The sequence below is a fragment of the Schistocerca cancellata genome, chromosome 11 (assembly GCF_023864275.1).
Source record: "Schistocerca cancellata isolate TAMUIC-IGC-003103 chromosome 11, iqSchCanc2.1, whole genome shotgun sequence".
Taxonomy (NCBI): domain Eukaryota; kingdom Metazoa; phylum Arthropoda; class Insecta; order Orthoptera; family Acrididae; genus Schistocerca; species Schistocerca cancellata.
In genome coordinates this window covers 46,730,345-46,749,536 of record NC_064636.1, presented here as the reverse complement: position 1 = coordinate 46,749,536, position 19,192 = coordinate 46,730,345, and the positions used below count along the sequence as shown (strand labels likewise).

Below are 19,192 nucleotides of genomic sequence, written 5' to 3'. Positions count from 1 at the left end.
ATGAGAAGAGATTTCAAATTCATTCCTTATTTATACGTTTCCAGAAGACTTTTTGGCACTGTACCACACAAGCAGTTCGTAGTCAAGTTGCATGCCTGTCAGTTATGTGACTGGATTTGTGATTTCTTGTCAGAGAGGTCAAAATTCGTAGTAATTGACGTAAAGCCATCGAGTGAAACAGAAGTAATTTCTGACGTTCCCCAAGGTAGTGTTATAGATCCTTTGCTCTTTCCTATCTATATATACGATTTAGGAGACAATCTGAGCAGCCGTCTTAGGCTGCTTGCAGAGGAAGCTGTCGTAATTTGCAAAACGATTTAGAAAAGATATCTGAATGGTGCGAACGCTGGCAATTGACACTAAATAACGAAAAGTGTGAGGTCATCCACATGAGTACTAAAAGGAACTCAAACTTCGGTTACACGATAAATCAGTCTAAGCTAAAAGCCGTAAATTCAACTAAATACCTAGGAATTACAATTACGAACAACTTACATTGGAAAGAAGACATAAAAATGTTGTGGGGAAGGCTAACCAAAGACTGCGTTTTATTGGCAGGACACTTAGAAAATGTAAAATGTCTACTAAGGAGACTGCCTACACAACGCTTGTCCGTCCTCTTTTGGAGAATTGCTGCGCGGTGTGCGATGCTTACCAGATAGGACTGACGGAGTACATCCTAAGAGTTCAGAGAAAGGCAGCACGTTTTGTACTATCGCGAAATAAGTAAGAGAGTGTCACTGACATGATATAGGATTTGAGGTGGACATCATTAAAAGGAAGGCGTTTTTGTTGGGGCGGAATCTTTCACGAAATTTCAATCCCCAAGTTTTTGCTTTGAATGTGAAAATACATTTTGCTGAGGCCGACATCTATAGGGAAAAACGATCATCATAATAAAATAAGAGAAATTAGTGCTCGCACGGGACGATATACGACTGGAATAATAGAGAATTATTGTGAAGGTGCTTCCATGAACCCTCTGCCATGAATCTAAGTGTGATTTGCGAAGATTAGATTAGATTAGATTAGATTAGATTTACTTTCATTCCAATTGATCCGTAGTGAGGTCCTCCAGGATGTGGAACATGTCAGAAAAACAACAATACATGACAAATATTTACAGCTAAGAGAAATAAGCTAATGTACCATTCCACAGGTCCCAAGTGGAATGATCGTCATTTTTTAATGAACACTAAGAGTCATTTTACAAATACTAATGCACTGAATTTAAAATAAAAAAGTTTTTTATTTATTTATAAGGTAATAAACATGTAATACAACTACTGTAATACTTATTTACAATAAACACATTACTGCACTGAAATGGTGCAGAAGTTAGATTATACTTACACATACATACACACACACACACACACACACACACACACACACACACACACAAATTTTCAGTGAACACATTACTGCATTGAAATTGTGCAGAAGTTATGTTGTACTTATATACAAATCAGTTGGTTTTACTAAGAAATTCATCAATGGAGTAGAAGGAGTTGGCCACCAATAAATCCTTTAGGCTTCTCTTCAACTGAATTTCATTGGCTGTTAAGCTTTTTATGGCTGCTGGCAAGTTATTGAAAATGTGTGTTCCTGAATAATGCACACCTTTTTGTACAAGACTAAGTGACTTTAAATCCTTGTGAAGATTATTCTTATTTCTAGTATTGATTCCATGATTTGAGCTGTTGGTTTGAAAAAGTGATATATTTTTAATGACAAATTTCATTAAGGAATAAATATATTGGGAAGCTGTAGTTAGTATCCCTAGTTCCCTAAACAGGCTTCTGCAGGATGTTCTTGAGTTCACACCACATATAATTCTTACTGCACGTTTTTGTGCCCGGAAAACTTTAGCTTGGCTTGATGAATTACCCCAAAAAATAATCCCATATGACATTATGGAATGAAAGTAAGCATAGCATGCCAGCCTTTTCATTTTTGTATCCCCTATGTCTGACAAAATTCGCATTGCAAACAGAGATTTGTTAAGACGCTTCAGCAGTTCTATGTAAACGTACACTCCTGGAAATGGAAAAAAGAACACATTGACACCGGTGTGTCAGACATACCATACTTGCTCCGGACACTGCAAGAGGGCTGTACAAGCAATGATCACACGCACGGCACACCGGACACACCAGGAACCGCGGTGTTGGCCGTCGAATGGCGCTAGCTGCGCAGCATTTGTGCACCGCCGCCGTCAGTGTCAGCCAGTTTGCCGTGGCATACGGAGCTCCATCGCAGTCTTTAACACTGGTAGCATGCCGCGACAGCGTGGACGTGAACCGTATGTGCAGTTGACGGACTTTGAGCGAGGGCGTATAGTGGGCATGCGGGAGGCCGGGTGGACGTACCGCCGAATTGGTCAACACGTGGGGCGTGAGGTCTCCACAGTACATCGATGTTGTCGCCAGTGGTCGGCGGAAGGTGCACGTGCCCGTCGACCTGGGACCGGACCGCAGCGACGCACGGATGCACGCCAAGACCGTAGGATCCTACGCAGTGGCGTAGGGGACCGCACCGCCACTTCCCAGCAAATTAGGGACACTGTTGCTCCTGGGGTATCGGCGAGGACCATTCGCAACCGTCTCCATGAAGCTGGGCTACGGTCCCGCACACCGTTAGGCCGTCTTCCGCTCACGCCCCAACATCGTGCAGCCCGCCTCCAGTGGTGTCGCGACAGGCGTGAATGGAGGGACGAATGGAGACGTGTCGTCTTCAGCGATGAGAGTCGCTTCTGCCTTGGTGCCAATGATGGTCGTATGCGTGTTTGGCGCCGTGCAGGTGAGCGCCACAATCAGGACTGCATACGACCGAGGCACACAGGGCCAACACCCGGCATCATGGTGTGGGGAGCGATCTCCTACACTGGCCGTACACCACTGGTGATCGTCGAGGGGACACTGAATAGTGCACGGTACATCCAAACCGTCATCGAACCCATCGTTCTACCATTCCTAGACCGGCAAGGGAACTTGCTGTTCCAACAGGACAATGCACGTCCGCATCTATCCCGTGCCACCCAACGTGCTCTAGAAGGTGTACGTCAACTACCCTGGCCAGCAAGATCTCCGGATCTGTCCCCCATTGAGCATGTTTGGGACTGGATGAAGCGTCGTCTCACGCGGTCTGCACGTCCAGCACGAACGCTGGTCCAACTGAGGCGCCAGGTGGAAATGGCATGGCAAGCCGTTCCACAGGACTACATCCAGCATCTCTACGATCGTCTCCATGGGAGAATAGCAGCCTGCATTGCTGCGAAAGGTGGATATACACTGTACTAGTGCCGACATTGTGCATGCTCTGTTGCCTGTGTCTATGTGCCTGTGGTTCTTTCAGTGTGATCATGTGATGTATCTGACCCCAGGAATGTGTCAATAAAGTTTCCCCTTCCTGGGACAATGAATTCACGGTGTTCTTATTTCAATTTCCAGGAGTGTAGTTTGCAGAATGCTGATTAAGTATTTGTGGTGTCACCGCCAGACACCACACTTGCTAGGTGGTAGCTTAAATCGGCCGCGGTCCATTAGTACAAGTCGGACCCGCGTGTCGCCACTGTCAGTACTTGCAGACCTAGCGCCACCACATGGCAGGTCTAGAAAGACGGACTAGCACTCGCCCCAGTTGTACGACGACTTTGCTAGGACTACACTGCCGAAGCCTTACTCTCATTTGCCGAGAGACAGTTAGAATAGCCTTCAGCTAAGTCCATGGCTACGACGTAGCAAGGCGCCATTAGCCTTACAGTGATTGTAATTAACCGTATCTGGAGATAGTCTCACTTGTATCGTCAATAGCGATGTACCACAAGGATGAAGTAAAGTTAAGTAAACATACGATACGTACTTTTTCTTTAGTGCCTTCTAAAGTGTCCTGTTCCAGACTTCACGCCCGTCTGCGTTAGTTAGCGTGCATTTCAGCCTCCTCTATCTACAAGGTGTTGGCACATTTGCCAACACATCAGTATTGATACTCAAAAGACCAATAAAAGACAAAGAAACATGCCTATATGAATAAGTAGCACTGTACAGAGCAAATGTCTCGACTGCTATAAGTAACTTCTCTTTAGAATAAGAGTGATGGACAAGGATAGCTTTCAACTTGGGTTTGAGTTCTTGGCATTTATGACTCAATTTTTTTCAGTTCCTTTGGAAGACTTTTGAAAATAGCGTCTTATCATTAACCATAAAAACTTAGGTGATATTAGACACTCAACATGTTCACCACTAACCTTGTAACTGGAAAGGAGTAAGCTCTTTCTCTCTGCTGCGGACATCCAAAAATTGGTTCAAATGGCTCTGAGCACTATCGGACTTAACATCTGAGGTCATCAGTCCCCTAGAACTTAGAACTACTTAAACCTAACTAACCTAAGGACATCACACACATCCATGCCTGAGGCAGGATTCGAACCTGCAACCGTAGCAGTCGCGCTGTTCCGGACTGAAGCTGCGGACATCCTCTCACAGTTATCCACACAGAGAGCTGATATAGCACTCCATCTTCAGCTCACAAGTGGCCCATCGGTACCATCCGACCGCCGTGTCATCCTCATGGTGATGCGGATAGGAGGGGCGCGTGGTCAGCATACCGCTTTCCCGGGGGTTACGAGGGTTTTCTTTGAGCGAAGCTGCTACTATTCGGTCGAGTAGCTCCTCAATTGGGATCACGAGGCTGAGTGCACCACGAAAAGCCGCAACAGCGCATGACGGTCCGGATGGTCACCCATCCAAGTGCCAGCCACGTCCGACTGCGCTTAACTTCGGTGATCTCACGGGAACCGGTGTATCCACTGCGGCAAGACCGTTGCAGAGAGCTGATGTACAGAACATAAAATCCCGTCTGAGGCCTGCTATCATTTTTATGTTAATAATTGGCAACTGACGTTGTACAATCGCAATAAAGTCATGAGATGTTGAATTGACTCTTTTATTCGAATATGTTACGCGTTTCGGGAGTGCACCCATCTTCAGATATCACAAACTTTATCTTCTTACTAACCAACCAGGGCCCACAGCTCGTGGTCGTGCGGTAGCGTTCTCGCTTCCCGGGCCCGGGTTCCCGGGTTCGATTTGCGGCGGGGTCAGGGATTTTCTCTGCCTCGTGACGACTGGGTGTTGTGTGATGTCCTTAGGTTAGTTAGCTTTAAGTAGTTCTAAGTTCTAGGGGACTGATGACCATAGATGTTAAGTCCCATAGTGCTCAGAGCCATTTGAACCAACCAGCCGTACAGTCTTGACAACGCCTGGTTGGTTAGGAAGGAGTTGAAGTTTGTGATGTCTGAAGATGGGTGTACTCCCGAAACGTGTAACATCTTCTAATAAAAGAGTCAGTTGAACACCTCATGACTTTCTTGCGATTGTACAGCATTCGTTGCCAATTATTAACACAGAGAGCTGCCATTCACTAAACCAAGCGAAAATTTTCTCCAGGTCTTTGTACACCACTCTGTGATCATCCAACAACTTACAGGCTTGAAACGGGTGCATTGTTACTTTGACTAACTAGCAATAATTGTGGGGATTTAGATTAACAGGATGGGCCACACTACAGTCATTAAAGCTGCAAATTCACGAAATTTGACTTGATAAGTAGGATACATTGGGCATAAAAAAATTTACATCAACTTAATTAAATAAATATTCTGCGCCGCAGTGGGGAAGCAGTGAGGTAATTTTGGTCACTATCATCTCAGCAAATTACGGTAAAGGTACAAAGTGAATGTGTTCTGATATTTATAAAGAAACTGTAGGGTTTGAGTGGCAAGCAAGGAAGGCAGCGCACTCCCAGGTTTGCCATTGTTTTCTATTGCTAGTCGAAATGGGTGTGCCTAAAAACATTTTTAGTTTCGAAAAACCTAAGAAACGTTTCCAACCGAGTCGCAAATTTGTCAGATTGGCGTTACTTGGCTGGATGTAACTACCAACGAGAACGTTACATATCTGTCAGATATGTGACAGTAAAGGTATGAAGCTGCTACCGAAGATGTACGTATGAGGGGGAAATCCCACATGGCTGTGATGTCGCAAAGTAATTGTGGCGCACGCCGGTTATTGTGTCACTGAAGTAATTAGTGACGTTCAACAGATGGATCACACGGAAACGACAAAAAAAAAAAAAAAACATGAAGAGATAATGAAGGAATGCGATGGGCAGATGGAGAGAGAGAGAGAGAGAGAGAGAGATCGGAACTGCATCATACGTGTTCGACAGCCCTCGTAAGCCATACCGATATCTATTCTGTCACGAGCAGTCTCGTTTTCCCGATATTTTCATTCCGACTCGGCAAGGGCTTTACCGAACACACGGAAATAAATACGGTGCTGGATGAAAAAAAACCACACTTTTTGCCGAAAAAGCTGAGCCCCCCTTCTTTTTTTTATGTCAGACACTGGCGCTGGCCCAGTGGAGTCTGTAATCACGCAATGGAGGGCAAACGAGCGATCTGAAAGAGAGAGAGAGAAAAAAAAATACCGCTGGCGCTTCTGGCGCGTGTGATTGGAGTGCAGTGAGGAAGTGTATGGGTCCGGTCACGCGATTCAATAAAACAGTGGATCCGTGAGGGGGTGAGCTGGGGGAGGGGGGGTATGGAGGGAGGGGAGGGGGAGGAGGGAACTGGAGGGGGGAGCGGGCAGAACCAGGAACTCACTGTGATTGGTAGCTGAATACTCTCTGAGATCTGCGTGTCTGTATTTGTGTGTGCGTGTGTGTGTGTGTGTGTGTTTGAGGGACTCCGTCTCGTCGTCGTTGTAAGTCAATTTAACTGTACCACGGTAGTGTGTGTGAGAGAGAGTGCTTTATACCAGTCTACGCACTTCCTGTCTATATGGATTAGCGGATCGGAAGATAAATATTCCTCTGTACAAGGCGTAACCAGTCTCCTATTATTCTCGTGCCCATATACCAGGTGATCAAACAGTCAGTATAAATTTGAAAACTTAATAAGCAACGGAATAATGTAGATAGAGAGGTAAAAATTGAGACACATGCTTGGAATGACATGGGGTTTCATTAGAACCAAAAAAATTGCTAGACACGTGAAAGATCTCTTGCGCGCGTCGTTTGGTGATGGTCGCGTGCTCAGCCGCCACTTTCGTCACGCTTGGCCTCGCAGGTCTCCAGATCTCAGTCCGTGCGATTATTGCCTTTGGGGTTACCTGAAGTCGCAAGTGTATCGTGGTCGAGCGACATCTCTAGGGATGCTGAAAGACAACATCCGACGCCAATGCCTCACCATAACTCCGGACATGCTTTACAGTGCTGTTCACAACATTATTCCTCGACTACAGCTATTGTTGAGGAATGATGGTGGACATATTGTGCATTTCCTATAAAGAACATCATCTTTGCTTTGTCTTACTTTGTTATGCTAAGTATTGCTATTCTGATCAGATGAAGCGCCATCTGTCGGACATTTTTTGAATTTTTGTATTATTTTTTTTTTTTTGGGGGGGGGGGGGTTCTAATAAACCCCATATCGTTCCGAGCATGTGTGTCAATTTGTACCTCTCTATCTACATTATTCCGTGATTTATTCAGTTTTCAGATTTATACTGAGTTTTTGACCACGTGGTATTTACATCTGCATCAGCAAACCACAGAGAAGTGCATGGCACAGAGTGTTGTATTGTACTGGACTGGGGACCTAGAAACAACGGAGAGGCTCGGTCCCGCCGTAGCCCTTACTGGCTCACAACCCCACAACAGGCCACAGCAGTCCGCCCACCCCACCGCCGCCCCACACCGAACTCAGTGTTCTCGTGCGGTTCGGCCTCCAGTGGACCCACTGGGAACTAGAGATGGGCAAAACTGTTCTTTTCAGAGATCGGATCAGAACTGTTCACTCCCTGAAATGAATTAGCTCTTTTTCATGACTCACCACTCATTTACAATAGAAAATAAATGGAAGGCACATTGCCCTTTAAACTTGGTTTATTCCAGTACTATACCTGTATTTTGATCTTATTTGATCCTGTTTTGAAGTAACACAGATAATGAGTAAGAATTTTGTATTGTTTATTGAAATTTCCACGATATGACAAAGTTTTTGATTATTGATTTATTTTGCACTGTCGTGGTTTTTTGGGTGATCGGAAAATGTTGTAACTTGAGATTTACATTAACAATATATTTGGCTATAATGTATTAAAATTTCATTAACCTCATACAAATACATCGCAAGCCATATATTTTTAAAGTGAACGTTTCCTTCCGAAGACGCCTAAAATCGCAAAATCCGTACCAGAATAAGAAAAAAAAATATAAATTTGACTGTAAAACGAAAGTGCTGCATATAGCCTTACGCAGAATAAAACAAGCAAAATTTTGGTGTATCACATTTTGCGATACGTTTATCGGTTTGCTCGTAATTAAATCGTAAATTCGAGTGTCCGTAATAAAAATCCTATAGTAAGAGGAGTCGTCAGAAACCTAATCTGATCAGTTTAAACAAATAAAAATAAAATAAAAACAAATGATGTATACATAACATAATAATGTAATATCCATAGCGGTATTACTACGAAGAACAATATCCAGTAGAGACGAACTCCGATGCAGAGGCGCTGAGTCGAGCAGGTCGAGCTGCGAGCTGTAGTACTGCATGAGCTGAGACCGCAAGACCAGAGTGACACCTGAGTCGCTTTGCTCAATGCTCAGGCTGGAGTCGAGACGGTGGGGTGAGCATTGAGCGGGCGAGTTCTGAGGGTGGGGGGAGCAGTGAAGGGCCACCAGTCACCCGCTCCAAGACAAATCGTCCGTTCCATTGCGAGCAGGTTGTTGCAAGTAGTTCCTATGTTATCCGCTACGTGGCTCTCTGTCCTGTTGCTCGCATCAACTGCCCAGAGGGCAGGACGTGCGTCTGAAACGATCGCCGACAGAGTGCGATGCGAAGTTAAGCTGCGCCAGACACTGCAGGCGGCAGACGACGCACAGAGACGGCACGGCATATGTGAAACACAGAATCCAATGGGGTACTGCACAATGCAGGCAGCCGAGGCAGAAGCATGGCAGAGGCCGGCGCTGGCTGTGTTGTGTGGCGTGCACTGTGCTCTGACCAGCAGAGGCGCTGCTGATATGCTCCGTCTCTCTCTCTCTCTCTCTCTCTCTCTCTGCCGTGGGAAACGTTTGGAGCTACCGTTCTTTTTTTCTGAATCACTAATTGTTCACTCCTTTGAAAGATTCAACTCTATGAATTAGTTCAAGAGCGCATCCCCCATCTCTACTGGGAACGTCCCATACCAGACGTCTGTAACCCTAACTGTTTCTGTGGTAGAGTAATTATGGTGTAAACGTACGTGGAGACAGTGTTTGCACAACAATGGCCGACATAGTGTAACTGAGGCGGAATAAGGGGAACCAGCCCGCATTCGCCGAGGCAGATGGAAAACCACTTTAAAAACCATCCACAGGCTGGCCGGCACACCGGACCTCGACACTAATCCGCCGGGCGGATTCGTGCCGGGGACCGGCACTCCTTCCTGCTCAGGAAGCAGGGTGTTAGACCGCCGAGCGGGCATGGCAGAGTGAAACGTCCCCTTTGAAAAATTTATACACGACTGTGCTTAAACTGACACACAATAATTTTACAGCAACGCAATCTATCAAAGATCCCTGAAAAAGAATGGCCCTGAGTAACATTAAACTACACCTTTCAGAAATCACTTACCTCACAAAAATCTTCATTACTCGAACTACTGCAATACAGCGAGCGCCACTACTGCCAGCTAAATAAAAGATTCAAACTACAGAAGGCACTAACTACTGATAGGGATAGTTAGCAAATGAAAGATATTAATAGAGAACAAACAATGTATTTACCTTAATAGTCATAATATATATAGCAGTTCATGACAAATTACAAAACTCCGCCATCTCTCTCCCCACATCCACCACTGCTGGCGGCTCACCTCCAACTGCGCAACGCTACGCGCTGTTCACATCCAGCTGCCGCTGCCCAACGCTACAATGGCAGACAACAATGCAAAACTAGCCACGGACTGCACACAGCACAGCCAGTGTTTCATACACAGCGCTACGCAACGTTGCCAATAAGAAAACATAAACAGCCTACTTACATAGCCCCCATGCTCCCCACAAAAAATTTTACAAAATATTTTTGGCCAGTGGCCAATAATGATTTGATAAAATTTTTCATAATTACAATAACGAAGATATCAAATGCACACACTTATTTATACAATGTTGGTCAAAAGCTAAAATTTTCGCACAGTCCATAAAGACTGTCCAGATTGTTCATCACAGTAAAATTTCAGTGGTTGTTTTTTTTTTTCAAAGTTTGAGCAGTAAAAGACAATGTACACGGAAGTAGTGGATTTCCATGCAGTCTTGAAGAAGTAGTGTTGTCCTTCCAACAGAAAGACAGTGTTGACTCTTGACATGCAGACAGGTAACGGGCCACAACAGAGCAAACCCACAGCAGAGTCATTCGAACTTTTGAAGAATATTGGTAGGTAGGTCATCACAGAGCAGACCCACTCTAGTCCTGGTAGAGAGTATGGTATTGGTGGGCCACCAGAGGTGCAGACCCACTGCAGTCCTTGTAGAAATAATGGTATTGGTGGGCCACCAGAGGTGCAGACCCACTGCAGTCCTTGTAGAGATGGCCAGCAGCCAACTGCTGCGACAGTGCGGGTGCACAATCACCAGTGAAGAGTCTTGCAGTTAATATAGCAAGTCCATAACCACCACTTGTGCACTCACAAAGTTTTTTGGAAGTGTCCTTAGAACCAGCAATGCTGTTATCCAGTCCCTTGCTGAATTATTAACACACGTGCAAACACTAACAGTCCCTACTTCTCACATATTGTCCATATACTATGACCAACAGAAACGTGTGCAGTGAAATGTAACGTACAAGTTACTTAATTTGATGAACTGGTGTCAATTACAATGTTATAACATAAAAATACAATTACAAAGGTACAAAATACATCATTAAAGAACATAACAATACTGATAACATTTGTAGTACAGGCTTTACAACAGATTAGAAATAAACATATACATCAGTATCATAGGAATTATGACATGAGTACAAAAATAAAATATCAGAATCACTTTCGAAACATCAACTTCACACATGAGCATTAAAACAGAACAGAATACATAATGTCTAAACATCTTTACAAAGAAAATACCATATTATTAATGCAATGTATATTTGAGGATAACAGTATTCCTCATCATAGTGAATGTAGTTGAGTATTAGAAAAATTCTACAACATAAGTCTTATCAGATAAACATATAAAGACAGGAAGAACACAAATACACAAGGGTACACAAACATATAGTGGGATAACACAAAAGGAAAGGACAGGGTTCGTTTCATTGCAGTATTTTGCAAACAAAACTTTCTTTGCTTCTTGGAGATCTCCCTTCATTCATCATTATTCCCAAAAGTCCTATCTAAGCCTGCTTTCTGTATTCTGTTCACATCCTCAGAACAAACAATGTATTTACCTTAATAGTCATAATATATATATAGCAGTTCATGACAAATTACAAAACTCCGCCATCTCTCTCCCCACATCCACCACTGCTGGCGGCTCACCTCCAACTGCGCAACGCTACGCGCTGTTCACATCCAGCTGCCGCTGCCCAACGCTACAATGGCAGACAACAATGCAAAACTACCCACGGACTGCACACACCACAGCCAGTGTTTCATACAGAGCGCTACGTAACGTTGCCAATAAGAAAACATAAACAGCCTACTTACAAGAGGGTACTTAGCACGCTATCAGAAGTTAATGTTTGTTCCCGTTGCATATGCAAATGACTTCTTCAGCTCCTCTGTTCATGTTGTAATTAGTCCCGCTCCCCATGTGCATGGGGCTGGAGTTTATCACTCGATACTCGTTCTCGCAGGTTGATAAATACACTCCTGGAAATGGAAAAAAGAACACATTGACACCGGTGTGTCAGACCCACCATACTTACTCCGGACACTGCGAGAGGGCTGTACAAGCAATGATCACACGCACGGCACAGCGGACACACCAGGAACCGCGGTGTTGGCCGTCGAATGGCGCTAGCTGCGCAGCATTTGTGCACCGCCGCCGTCAGTGTCAGCCAGTTTGCCGTGGCATACGGAGCTCCATCGCAGTCTTTAACACTGGTAGCATGCCGCGACAGCGTGGACGTGAACCGTATGTGCAGTTGACGCACTTTGAGCGAGGGCGTATAGTGGACATGCGGGAGGCCGGGTGGACGTACCGCCGAATTGCTCAAAACGTGGGGCGTGAGGTCTCCACAGTACATCGATGTTGTCGCCAGTGGTCGGCGGAAGGTGCACGTGCCCGTCGACCTGGGACCGGACCGCAGCGACGCACGGATGCACGCCAAGACCGTAGGATCCTACGCAGTGCCGTAGGGGACCGCACCGCCACTTCCCAGCAAATTAGGGACACTGTTGCTCCTGGGGTATCGGCGAGGACCATTCGCAACCGTCTCCATGAAGCTGGGCTACGGTCCCGCACACCGTTAGGCCGTCTTCCGCTCACGCCCCAACATCGTGCAGCCCGCCTCCAGTGGTGTCGCGACAGGCGTGAATGGAGGGACGAATGGAGACGTGTCGTCTTCAGCGATGAGAGTCGCTTCTGCCTTGGTGCCAATGATGGTCGTATGCGTGTTTGGCGCCGTGCAGGTGAGCGCCACAATCAGGACTGCATACGACCGAGGCACACAGGGCCAACACCCGGCATCATGGTGTGGGGAGCGATCTCCTACACTGGCCGTACACCACTGGTGATCGTCGAGGGGACACTGAATAGTGCACGGTACATCCAAACCGTCATCGAACCCATCGTTCTACCATTCCTAGACCGGCAAGGGAACTTGCTGTTCCAACAGGACAATGCACGTCCGCATGTATCCCGTGCCACCCAACGTGCTCTAGAAGGTGTAAGTCAACTACCCTGGCCAGCAAGATCTCCGGATCTGTCCCCCATTGAGCATGTTTGGGACTGGATGAAGCGTCGTCTCACGCGGTCTGCACGTCCAGCACGAACGCTGGTCCAACTGAGGCGCCAGGTGGAAATGGCATGGCAAGCCGTTCCACAGGACTACATCCAGCATCTCTACGATCGTCTCCATGGGAGAATAGCAGCCTGCATTGCTGCGAAAGGTGGATATACACTGTACTAGTGCCGACATTGTGCATGCTCTGTTGCCTGTGTCTATGTGCCTGTGGTTCTGTCAGTGTGATCATGTGATGTATCTGACCCCAGGAATGTGTCAATAAAGTTTCCCCTTCCTGGGACAATGAATTCACGGTGTTCTTATTTCAATTTCCAGGAGTGTAGGTTTTCTCAGCATAGTATCTGTCTATCTTGAAGCGTCTGCCACCTCGGTTTTCTTCTGCATCTCTATGACACTCTCCTACGGGTCAAACAAACCTGTAGCCGTTCGTGCTGTCCTTTGTATATGTTCAGTATCCCTTGTTTGTCTTACTCCGTATCAAAACCACGCGCCTAATCAGTATTCAAAAACTGGACGCACAAGCGATTTGTAAACAGTCTCCTTCGTAGACTAAATTCGCTTTTCCATTGTATTTCTATGGTCCAGTCAAGGAACAAAAATTAGGGCAAAAAATCGCGCAGTCGCGTATTTTTGTACAGTGATAAGCCGGCCGGTGTGTCATCGGTTCTAGACGCTTCAGTCTGGAACCGTGCGACCGCTACATCCGCAGGTTCGAATCCGAGCGCTACATCCACAAGTTGGAATCCTGCCTCGGGCATGGATGTGTGTAATGCCCTTAGGTTAGTTAGGTTTAAGTATTTCTATATTCTAGGGGACTGATGACCTCAGATGTTAAGTCCTATAGTGCTCAGAGCGATTTGAACCTCTTTTTCTACAGTGGTAGTAGGGAGTGTCATGAAGAGCGTACTAAAAATCCCCATCGGCATGGTGCGAGCGTGGCGGTACTCGGGTGTTTAAGGGGCTCCGGAACCCCCTATACTTGCAATGTTAAAATGACGCTTATAAATTACATCTTTCCTCACAAAGTATTTGAGGTAGGAAGTTGAACTTTTTACAGATTATTTATTGGAATATGGGCTACAACTTAACACAGGGATTTTACAAAATTTTAATTCATTTATTAAAGATGATTTTTTTCAATTGTAATGAAAATTCACAACATGTTTTTGCAATTTTTTATATATATATTCAAAAATATACAGTTTTTTGGAAAAAGGCTGTGTTAAATTATGCAGAAGGTACTGTGTAACATTTACTGAAAGTTTGAAACAAATATGTTTGGAAGATCCTTAGAAAACATGTAATTAGTATGAGAAAATAAAAGTTTTGGGAATCGAGCGACAAAGATTGGATTAACTTTTTAGTGCATTCCAGGTCCATAGGATGGATTATCTTCATCCTCTGCAAACTCCTCCTCCAGCTTCCTCTTGTTCCTCCTCCTGTTTACTCTTGCTTGTATTTCTAGACTCTTTACAGCCCTGTCTGCAGCCCAAAGGCGTTCCTTGTCTAAAGCAAGCATCGCTCGTACCATGTTAGAACCTATCTTCATTCCCATATTTCTAAATACCTTGCACCTTACAATGTTGCCATCATTGAAAGCCGCAACAGCATCATACACACCAAAGTGAAGTGTTTCTATTCCAACAAATACAGTCTTGGGGATTCTCGACCATATAACACTATTTACACTTTCATTGGGGTTTTGAGTTTTTCCGTGAATATACTTTTTCAACAGTTCAGGTGCTGCTAAGTCTCTGAAAATAGGTTAGCCACAACACATACTTTATCTCACATCACTAAAATGTACCTGATGAACACGGACGTTAATAATGACACCATTTGACAGCAGTTTAACAGCGCCACAGTGGGTCACGCCCATGTAGAACACATTTCAAAAAAAATTTAAAAATAGTTGTAGTCTTCGGAATTGAATAAATTATATATCTATTAAAAGATAATAGTCTGCAGATTCAGAAAACGCAAAAAAGTAAAAATTGAACTTTTCATGATTTTGAGGGTTTCTTCTCCAACAACTCGAAAACTGCGGCTCCTAGGAAAATTTCACCAAACACAGAGTTAAACTACATTAAATTTACTACGAAAAAGGTCGCTTACACAGTAACGGAAAAGATTCACCTAGAAGGAACTGAGCGAGGCAAACGAAAGTCGGTATGTGTGCCTCTTCATCTGGGATGTGTTCTCTATTCAAATGTAGCACAAGAATGGCACCACTGATTTGAATACACACTGCATCAGCCGTGAGCATTAGAAGCCTTTGAAAATGGACGTGGTGAGCTGATGTTAGTCGAGAACGTCTTTAAGACGCCAAGGACGCCATTATCAACACATCACTGAGTTTAAACGACGTCGCCAAATAGGGCTACGAGAAACTGGATGTTCCTTTTACGATACTGCGGCAGGGCTTGGTAGGAAATCAGGCACTGTACGCGATTCCTGGCAGCGGTGGGCGCGAGAATTTTCGGGCTCCAGACGTCCACGTGACACTGTCGAGAGGGAAAACTGTCGTACACTACTGGCCATTAAAATTGCTACACCAAGAAGAAATGCAGATGATAGGCGGGTATTCATTGGACAAATACACTCCTGGAAATTGAAATAAGAACACCGTGAATTCATTGTCCCAGGAAGGGGAAACTTTATTGACACATTCCTGGGGTCAGATACATCACATGATCACACTGACAGAACCACAGGCACATAGACACAGGCAACAGAGCATGCACAATGTCGGCATTAGTACACTGTATATCCACCTTTCGCAGCAATGCAGGCTACTATTCTCCCATGGAGACGATCGTAGAGATGCTGGATGTAGTCCTGTGGAACGGCTTGCCATGCCATTTCCACCTGGCGCCTCAGTTGGACCAGCGTTCGTGCTGGACGTGCAGACCGCGTGAGACGACGCTTCATCCAGTCCCAAACATGCTCAATGGGGGACAGATCCGGAGATCTTGCTGGCCAGGGTAGTTGGCTTACACCTTCTAGAGCACGTTGGGTGGCACGGGATACATGCGGACGTGCATTGTCCTGTTGGAACAGCAAGTTCCCTTGCCGGTCTAGGAATGGTAGAACGATGGGTTCGATGACGGTTTGGATGTACCGTGCACTATTCAGTGTCCCCTCGACGATCACCAGTGGTGTACGGCCAGTGTAGGAGATCGCTCCCCACACCATGATGCCGGGTGTTGGCCCTGTGTGCCTCGGTCGTATGCAGTCCTGATTGTGGCGCTCACCTGCACGGCGCCAAACACGCATACGACCATCATTGGCACCAAGGCAGAAGCGACTCTCGTCGCTGAAGACGACACGTCTCCATTCGTCCCTCCATTCACGCCTGTCGCGACACCACTGGAGGCGGGCTGCACGATGTTGGGGCGTGAGCGGAAGACGGCCTAACGGTGTGCGGGACCGTAGCCCAGCTTCATGGAGATGGTTGCGAATGGTCCTCGCCGATACCCCAGGAGCAACAGTTTCCCTAATTTGCTGGGAACTGGCGGTGCGGTCCCCTACGGCACTGCGTAGGATCCTACGGTCTTGGCGTGCATCCGTGCGTCGCTGCGGTCCGGTCCCAGGTCGACGGGCACGTGCACCTTCCGCCGACCACTGGCGACAACATCGATGTACTGTGGAGACCTCACGCCCCACGTGTTGAGCAATTCGGCGGGACGTCCACCCGGCCTCCCGCATGCCCACTATACGCCCTCGCTCAAAGTCCGTCAACTGCACATACGGTTCACGTCCACGCTGTCGCGGCATGTTACCAGTGTTAAAGACTGCGATGGAGCTCCGTATGCCACGGCAAACTGGCTGACACTGATGGCGGCGGTGCACAAATGCTGCGCAGCTAGCGCCATTCGACGGCCAACACCGCGGTTCCTGGTGTGTCCGCTGTGCCGTGCGTGTGATCATTGCTTGTACAGCCCTCTCGCAGTGTCCGGAGCAAGTATGGTGGGTCTGACACACCGGTGTCAATGTGTTCTTTTTCCCATTTCCAGGAGTGTATATTATACTAGAACTGACATCTGATTACATTTTCACGCAATTTAGATGCATAGATCCTGAGAAATCAGTACCCAGAACAACCACCTCTGGCCGTAATAACGGCCTCGATACGCCTGGGCATTGAGTCAAACAGAGCTCGGATGGCGTGTACAGGTACAGCTGCCAGTGCAGCTTCAACACGATACCACAGTTCATCGAGAGTAGTGACTGGCGTATTGTGAGGAGCCAGTTCCCCGGCCATCAATGACCAGACGTTTTCAATTCTTAGTGACCCTGTTAGGCAGCTGTGGTGTTCTTCCAGGAAAGGCGACTTCCCCCAACATAATCAATGCTCGCGTTCTTGGTTTGCAGACAGGCCATAGCTCCCCAACCTACCCTGTCCATTTCTCTGATGTGAGCAGACCAGATAACTTCACTAAGCTCGTGTTTATGTAGTCGAGCTATTTTCAGTGTATTGAATGAGTACTTATTTCCAGTTGCTTAGCGAGTTTTTACGTAAAATACGTTCCTACAAACATTGGCTAGGAAGAACGAAATTTGTAAGTGTGGTGTTATCAGTGACGTTCCCAGTGTCAAAAAAATGGCTCTGAGCACTATGGGACTTAACGTCTGAGGTCATTAGTCCCCTAGAACTTAGAACTACTTAAACCTAACTAACCTAACTACAGCACACACATCCATGCCCGAGGCAGGATTCGAACCTGCGACCTTTGCGGTCGCGCGGTTCCAGACTGTAGCGCCTAGAACCGCTCGGCCACACCGGCCGGCTTCCCAGTGTGGATGGGAAGGTGATTGAACTCTTAAATGTGGCACCTCCCCGCTGTCGATCGTTCACAGCTCATTCTAAAGCTGTGTTATTCTGCTGTAGTCACTTGATGGTGACTCGTGGTCGTGCGGTAGCGTTCTCGCTTCCCACGCCCGGGTTCCCGGGTTAGATTCCCGGCGGGGTCAGGGATTTTCTCTGCGTCGTGATGGCTGGGTGTTGTGTGCTGTCCTTAGGTTAGTTAGGTTTAAGTAGTTCTAAGTTCTAGGGGACTTATGACCACAGCAGTTGAGTCCCATAGTGCTCAGACCCATTTGAACCATTTTTTAACTTGATGGTGAACTGATGACTAACCACAAACATACGCCACTTCTCCCACCATTAACCTTCGCAATACCAACGTGTGGGTTACTTTATGGCCACCTTTTGAAAAAATTGCTATCTAGTCAGTTAATTTCCATGTTAAAATTTTGTAAAAAAATATTAATTGTTTGTAATGACTTCCTCTATCAGGTTCCATATATGTTTGAAATTTTTCGGTTCAACTTAACGCCATAATTTAAGTTTCCGTAGCAGACGTCACTTTCCCCATCGAGTGTCGTATTCAATATTTCGACGTTCAGGGGCTTACTTACACATCAGTGTAAAGTGTGTTGAAAGTAAAAGCCAACAGCGATGAACGAAATTTGTATTTTTTAATTTTATTGTGGTGGTTGTGCAAACGGCAAAAGATGTAACTGAAGGTATGCTGATGTTGCCAAGATATCCTAAAAGGTTCTGGACCCTAGTACCCTAGTTACACATCAATAGGTGTTTAAAATGTATTTTGTTAATCTAATACACTAACAATTTACGAATCCTTTTTTAGAGTTTTTCGGTTGGACGTAAAGTACCTCCTCTTGGTAACGCACGTTATGGAAATGCCTTCGTATTAAGGTGGAACGGCAGGGTGACGGACGAATATATTGCTCAATTTTTTTTTTTTTTACATGCTCGAACGTAGTAGACAAATGGGGTTTGCCGCAATGAAGAAAGCATACAATAAATTTTTATTGGTATTTTTATTGAAAAATATTAATATCTTCACTGTGTAAATGGTATTTTCCCGAGGCAGCTCTGAAAGGAGATAGATCGACGGTTGTCGTAACTCTGGTTGTGTTTATCTGAGACATGAAATTAACCTATCACCCTGATCCTTACAGGTCTAATTTTAGTTCAACGTAGGTATTTGGAAAACAATTTTTTTTTGTAAAATTATAGATATTTGAAAAAAATTGCCAATGTTTGGACCCCTCGTTTTTGGCCGAATAAAATACTAAATGTCAACATGAAAATATCGGTTGCGGTGAACTGAAGAGAATTCAGTTTGCTTCAAGGGAGACCAA

The 19,192-nt window shown here is 45.6% G+C and overlaps 1 pseudogene; it reads right to left on the bottom strand.

Annotated features, from left to right (window-relative positions):
- Positions 1-4,711: 4,711 nt before the first annotated feature.
- Positions 4,712-4,829, bottom strand: LOC126109046 (5S ribosomal RNA; annotated as a pseudogene).
- Between the last annotated feature and the right edge of the window lie 14,363 nt (positions 4,830-19,192).